At 42.8% G+C, this 7,707-nt stretch overlaps 1 protein-coding gene across 4 annotated transcripts in view; it reads right to left on the reverse strand.

The window, feature by feature from the left end:
* The window catches only part of LOC142469163 (dual oxidase maturation factor 1-like), an 81,567-nt gene extending 76,074 nt beyond the window's left edge, over positions 1 to 5,493 (reverse strand). For 3 of the 4 annotated variants that reach the window (XR_012788977.1, XM_075576119.1, XM_075576115.1), the window contains exon 1: positions 2,753 to 2,858. The gene's annotated coding sequence lies outside the window, so the exon portion shown is untranslated. Of the gene's footprint in view, positions 1 to 2,752; positions 2,859 to 5,430 lie in introns of those variants that run through there. The other variant, XM_075576116.1, reaches the window with a different exon arrangement.
* Positions 5,494 to 7,707: the final 2,214 nt, after the last annotated feature.

Genomic DNA, 7,707 nt, shown 5'->3' on the forward strand with positions numbered 1-7,707 from the left:
ATTCGAGTCCCTCTGCCGCAAAGACGTATACCAGAGAATTCTAATCTCTGAAATTTACAGGATAATTGAGGCCTCCCACCCCCCACCTTCCCATACCTATATGCAAAAATGGTGCGCGGATCTAAACACGCAAGTGAACCTTGAGGACTGGGAGGATATCTGGGAAGCAGCTTCCAAAACATCAATGTGCTCTATCACAAAGGAAAACATTTACAAAATACTATTTAAATGGTACCTGACTCCGAGTAGACTGAGCCAGATCTTCTCCGGCACGGATGATTTGTGCTGGAGAGGATGTGGTCAAAAGGGTGACATGGCACATATTTGGTGGTCGTGTCCAGAGATCCAGAAGTTCTGGACCAGAGTCCAAAGACTTATACAGTACCGACACACTTTATTCGAGTGTGGCCGGTACCGCAAGCCGGGAGATTTCCCGGCTTGCTAGTGGCCGCCCCTCAGCGTGCCGCGCGTCATAGACGCGCGGTCACGCGTCTTCGGGAGCGTGCGCCCCCTGCACGCGCGTCCAGGGGCTCCCCGAGGGAGCCCTGGTGTCCCGCGATCGCGGGACAGCGGCAGGGGGTTCCGGGGGACCCGGCGGACCCGGCAGCGGTAGGGAGAGCGCCCCGATCGGAGGGCGCTCTTCCGCTGCTTCGGCACGCGCCCGTCACTCTCGGGCGCGCGCCAGGCTACTGCTGCGGCCAAGAACGGGCAAATGCTCGAATAAACTTGGCCGCAGCAGTATACGAAACACTAGGACTGGAGGTCCCCCTGGATCCTCTGACATACGTGCTGGGAAAACCATTAGAAGACCTTCCCGTCCCACTAGCTAGACTGTTATCTGCTATACTAACGACAGCCAGATGCTCAGTTGCCGCGGCCTGGAAGCAAATAAAATCCCCCTCCAGGAGGACAATTGTGAACAGGATAAACACAGTTATGAATATGGAAAGGCTCACAGCCATGCTGAATCAAAGAATGCCCCAATTTTACAGAACCTGGGAACAATGGCCGGGCTCAGGGGCCTCGGGAATATCTCAACCACTGGAAAAACTAATCTTAAAAATGCTAACGCAGGTCCTAGCCAATAACTGACCCACCACAGGCTGGGAGTGATCTGAGACTCCCCTGCCCCACAACCCCCCTCCTCTCCCCCCTCTCTCCCGCACCTCCTGTCGTCCCCATCTATCACCCCTCCCTCTGTATCCCCCTCTTTTCAACTCAAAAACAAGAAAATGATTTGTTGGTGCATGCCCTATGACTCACAGTCATGTGCCTATGACTTCTAATCTCTCTGTACTGACCAGTCTTAAATTACTGTCTGTAATCTTTGTTTTATACATGCAACCAATAAAGGAAAAAAAGATTGCAAAAAAAAAAAGATATTTAATATTTCTCAAATAAATCTGCTTTTCGTTCAAAAGAAAAACAGATTTAGTTTAGTAAGATTACCAATCTTTGCCAGCCAAGCAGCGGGGAATTCAAGGTATTTGTATGTGCGCCTTTTTTGTCTTCTTCAGGTCTGAATCTTGCTCCTGAGTCAGTAATAACTTTGCAACAATAAATATTGTATACATTTTTTGATTTTTTTTAAAAAGTTTATAAAAAAAGAAAGTGTGTGTGTAATAGAAATGAGTCTAGTCAACAACACTGGCACCAATTATCTCAAAGTATGGATGCCTTGGCTGGCGCAGACGGATATCCCCGGGGTTGAGAGGAACACAATCTGGCTGTGATAGATACGGTACTGTCTATAGCGGAGATTTACACTAAAAATGAATGTAATGTATAATGTATTCTGTATCACCTGTTTGGAAAAACTGCAATAAAATTTAAGTTAAAAAAAAAAAAAAGAAATGTTTCTAAAAAAAAAGTTTTATGGATTACATACAGTATAATTGAAAAAATAAGCATATCTACTGTAGTATGATGAGAGAGAGAGAGAGAGAGAGAGAGAGAGAGAGAGAGAGAGAGAGAGAGAGAGAGAGAGAGAGAGAGAGAGAGAGAGAGAGAGAGAGAGAGAGAGAGAGAGAGAGAGAGAGAGAGAGAGAGAGAGAGAGAGAGAGAGAGAGAGAGAGAGAGAGAGAGAGAGATATGGCCTCGGGAATATCTCAACCACTGGAAAAACTAATCTTAAAAATGCTAACGCTGATCTGTATTAGTGTCATTTAATCGATTCCTTACTGCACAAGTGCTCCATTTCCCCTCATTTCTATTCTGCATTTATAAATGTATAATAAATTGACAATATAAATCGGATTACATAGCAATTCTTTCTGTGCTGCAGGGACCTGCAACGCATAACCTGGTGCAATCCGTTGGAGGCAATAGGTTTAACAGCGAAACATTTTGCTATTATGTATCAAAGTCTGATAAAAAAAATAAAAAACAGACAAAACCGGAGAAAAAACACATCCCTGTATAAATCATTAATGTTTATTTTTCTTTGATAAATTTGGTAGTTTTTTGGTCCCAGGAAGATTTTGACACAGTATCTCTAACCTCCAACAAGGAAACAGAGGAAACTCACAATAACACAATGCACATGTAATAATTAGGCAGTATAAACATTATTTATGGGGAGTTAAGACAGCAACCAGTATTTAACATGCACAAAACCTAGAAAATCTCAGAAATTGGCTGTTTAAAAAAATAAAGCCAGGAAGAAGCAGTGAAAAAATGTTGCAACACAACAAAAGGCACATAGTAAAATATAGCCTGCAGTATATAGCAACTTAGTAAGTGATAGACTTACCTCTCTAGAAGGAACCCCAGATCTTGTGGCAATGTTTGCATGTGTCTGCAAGGACCGCTAGGTTTAGAAGAGTTGAAGTGGAATCTTAAGTACCTGATGAGGTTTCTGTCCCATTTATACCACACATTTACATACTGGGCACCTGACCCATTACAAAAGTTATAACAATGTACAGTTGACAATTATTCAAATTAGCTTCAAGCCCAACCTATGAGTTAGTCATTCAGGAAGACCTTCCCTTCAAACATCACATACTGTACCCACAAACACCTAGTCTAATTATCTGAGTACAAGAAGTAACAGTCATAATGAACTGAAACTTAGTCTGATTAAACAGGTAAGTCTGATTTAAATAAATCCACAGGTGCTTATATTTTATGCCATTAAAAGTTATTACAGGGTTGATGTTAAGACATTTTTCTTTACCAGCTGATGTGTAATTCTGAATGCAAGACTTGATTTAGATTTATTATCTTTGCTTTTACAGTTAAAATAAAAATCATTAGAAGCATGACTTGTTCTTCGAGAGTAGAGTTCATTAACATTAGGATTGTCATCAAATCAGTTAATTGACATGCTATTGTACGTAAAAACTTTTCTACATAATTTGGGTATTACAGTATTTTGCAAAACAAAGTAACTTCTATTATATATGTAGCCCTTTTTCTGAACACCTTCCTAAGGGACTACTGGTCGCTGTATAACACCTGCGGCTCCAGGAGATATGAGCCTCCGCTAGCTGGGAGCCTGGGGTAATGAGTCTAGCGCAGCGCCTCCACTTACCCAGGATCCCCGTTACGTAAGATCGCCCTGGGCAAGAAATACACCAACAATGCGTGCAACCAAGTTTACTGTGCGCAATCATGAACTTATACTCTATATGAACCATGGCAATCGCCCAATATACATGCACTTATCTTATAACACTATACTTATGCTCTATACGTTGGAGTCCTTGTACTACGCGGCTCGGCCGCATTCCTAATGAAAATGTCCTGTACAATTGTGGCTCTGCCACGCTCTATAGATGGTTGTCCTTGCAATAGGTTAGCTAATGTACGCAGTTCGCTAGCCACTTGCTACTGTCCTACTAGAGTTATTCCTAAGGCGGGATCAGCGCCTGATGACCGGTGTTGGTGCACGTTAATTACAATAGTACCTCCCGGTCATGGCGGTGACCGGCGCCTCTTCACAAAGGGCCCGCTGCTCCCGCTTGGTGATGAAGCTCTGTCCTTCCAAGAGCTCAAAACTAAATTCCTAGCCCCCAGCCTCCCCATATTCAAATTCCTTCAGATAAGGCATTTCCTTGGAGCTCTGTCCCAGACCCCCAAATTCCCCCCGCAGACCAGATTCGAGTCCCTCTGCCGCAAAGGCGTATACCAGAGAGGACTATTCTCTGAAATTTACAGGATAATTGAGGCCTCCCACCCCCCACCTTCCCATACCTATATGCAAAAATGGTGCGCGGATCTAAACACGCAAGTGGACCTTGAGGACTGGGAGGATATCTGGGAAGCAGCTTCCAAAACATCAATGTGCTCTATCACAAAGGAAAACATTTACAAAATACTATTTAAATGGTACCTGACTCCGAGTAGACTGAGCCAGATCTTCCCCGGCACGGATGATTTGTGCTGGAGAGGAAGTGGTCAAAAGGGTGACATGGCACATATTTGGTGGTCGTGTCCAGAGATCCAGAAGTTCTGGACCAGAGTCCAAAGACTTATATAAGAAACACTAGGACTGGAGGTCCCCCTGAATCCTCTGACATACGTGCTGGGAAAACCATTAGAAGACCTTCCCGTCCCACTAGCTAGACTGTTATCTGCTATACTAATGGCAGCCAGATGCTCAGTTGCCGCGGCCTGGAAGCAAATAAAATCCCCCTCCAGGAGGACAATTGTGAACAGGATAAACACAGTTATGAATATGGAAAGGCTCACAGCCATGCTGAATCAAAGAATGCCCCAATTTTACAGAACCTGGGAACAATGGCCGGGCTCAGGGGCCTCGGGAATATCTCAACCACTGGAAAAACTAATCTTAAAAATGCTAACGCTGATCTGTATTAGTGTCATTTAATCGATTCCTTACTGCACAAGTGCTCCATTTCCCCTCATTTCTATTCTGCATTTATAAATGTATAATAAATTGACAATATAAATCGGATTACATAGCAATTCTTTCTGTGCTGCAGGGACCTGCAACGCATAACCTGGTGCAATCCGTTGGAGGCCATTAATGCAACAATAGGTTTAACAGCGAAACATTTTGCTATTATGTATCAAAGTCTGATAAAAAAAAATAAAAAACAGACAAAACCGGAGAAAAAACACATCCCTGTATAAATCATTAATGTTTATTTTTCTTTGATAAATTTGGTAGTTTTTTGGTCCCAGGAAGATTTTGACACAGTATCTCTAACCTCCAACAAGGAAACAGAGGAAACTCACAATAACACAATGCACATGTAATAATTAGGCAGTATAAACATTATTTATGGGGAGTTAAGACAGCAACCAGTATTTAACATGCACAAAACCTAGAAAATCTCAGAAATTGGCTGTTTAAAAAAATAAAGCCAGGAAGAAGCAGTGAAAAAATGTTGCAACTCAACAAAAGGCACATAGTAAAATATAGCCTGCAGTATATAGCAACTTAGTGAGTGATAGACTTACCTCTCTATAAGGAACACTAGATATTGTGGCAATGTTTTTCATGTGTCTGCAAGGACCGCTAGGTTTAGAAGAGTTGAAGTGGAATCTTAAGTACCTGATGAGGTTTCTGTCCCATTTATACCACACATTTACATACTGGGCACCTGACCCATTACAAAAGTTATAACAATGTACAGTTGACAATTATTCAAATTAGCTTCAAGCCCAACCTATGAGTTAGTCATTCAGGAAGACCTTCCCTTCAAACATCACATACTGTACCCACAAACACCTAGTCTAATTATCTGAGTACAAGAAGTAACAGTCATAATGAACTGAAACTTAGTCTGATTAAACAGGTAAGTCTGATTTAAATAAATCCACAGGTGCTTATATTTTATGCCATTAAAAGTTATTACAGGGTTGATGTTAAGACATTTTTCTTTACCAGCTGATGTGTAATTCTGAATGCAAGACTTGATTTAGATTTATTATCTTTGCTTTTACAGTTAAAATAAAAATCATTAGAAGCATGACTTGTTCTTCGAGAGTAGAGTTCATTAACATTAGGATTGTCATCAAATCAGTTAATTGACATGCTATTGTACGTAAAAACTTTTCTACATCATTTGGGTATTACAGTATTTTGCAAAACAAAGTAACTTCTATTATATATGTAGCCCTTTTTCTGAACACCTTCCTAAGGGACTACTGGTCGCTGTATAACACCTGCGGCTCCAGGAGATATGAGCCTCCGCTTGCTGGGAGCCTGGGGTAATGAGTCTAGCGCAGCGCCTCCACTTACCCAGGATCCCGTTACGTAAGATCGCCCTGGGCAAGAAATACACCAACAATGCGTGCAACCAAGTTTACTGTGTGCAATCATGAACTTATACTCTATATGAACTGTGGCAATCGCCCAATATACATGCACTTATCTTATAACACTATACTTATGCTCTATACGTTGGAGTCCTTGTACTACGCGGCTCGGCCGCATTCCTAATGAAAATGTCCTGTACAATTGTGGCTCTGCCACGCTCTATAGAGGGTTGTCCTTGCAATAGGTTAGCTAATGTACGCAGTTCGCTAGCCACTTGCTACTGTCCTACTAGAGTTATTCCTAAGGCAGGATCAGCGCCTGATGAACGGTGTTGGTACACGTTAATTACAATAGTACCTCCCGGTCACGGCGGTGACCGGCGCCTCTTCACAAAGGGCCCGCTGCTCCCGCTCGGATCCTCCGGACGCTGAGATGTCCAGCCGTCTGATCCCAGATGACTGTCCACAACTCTGTGCGCTGTCCCTATCTAAGATGACAATACTCTCCACTACCGGGCGTCCCTACAGTACCGCAGCCTACGGTGACTCAGGGAAAATCTCCTAGGGGCCTGGGGGTAATCTCTGGCCTAGGCAGGCAGGTCACGGACCCCCTGCAATCACACTCCTCCTCTCGCTCGGTCCCGAGCTCCTCTGCCTAACGTGGTCTCTGCCCCCACGCTTCCTGTTCCTGTCTTCGTAATCCCCACCCTCTCATTGGCTCCTAGCATCAGGTGATTGCCCCCAGTGCTCGCGGGAGTTGCCGTCCATTATCAGAGCCTTTCCTTATTGGCCCCGCGTTCGCGCGCTCCCCTTACTCATGCGCGACCTACGACCTTGTCCGTGTCCTCACAGTATTGCGCAACAACATGGCGGCCCCCTATATACCGGGCCGTCAGAGAACCTGCCATACACACACCAGGTTTTAGCACACCCTTACATATACAAATGCATTATTTCGTGTCTGAAAATGTTTTAAAACAATACTGTAAATTGAAGTATGATAAAACTCAAGAATACTCACAAATGAGATATAAATCTCAATGTATCTTTCCAAGTAAAATATATTACTAAGAGGTGCAGCCTCTATAATGTATAGGTTTTATTAATGTTGGTAATTGACTGTTCGATCAGTTGTGGCTCTGATACCACAGGTGCAAAGCATTGCTTTTAAATAGTGCTGCATATAGTAGGCACTCATTGCCTACTAAGAAAAATTGTTACACAAGAAACTGGACAAACTACTCAAAACCCCTTTATGCTAATAAAAGAGGGGAGCGTGTATAGAATTAAAGAAATTGATCCAGTGTATAATGTGTTATGGTATTAGTAGCACATGGTGAAAATGCTTGAAACTCAAAGTTTAGCACTTTAAGGTCCTAATAAAAAGTCAGAATTTACAGCAGAGGTGCATCATCTATCCAATTATCTGCAGAATTTGAAGATAATAGTACAAATGTCATTATATAGATCTATTTC

The sequence above is a fragment of the Ascaphus truei genome, chromosome 18 (assembly GCF_040206685.1).
Source record: "Ascaphus truei isolate aAscTru1 chromosome 18, aAscTru1.hap1, whole genome shotgun sequence".
Lineage (NCBI taxonomy): Eukaryota > Metazoa > Chordata > Amphibia > Anura > Ascaphidae > Ascaphus > Ascaphus truei.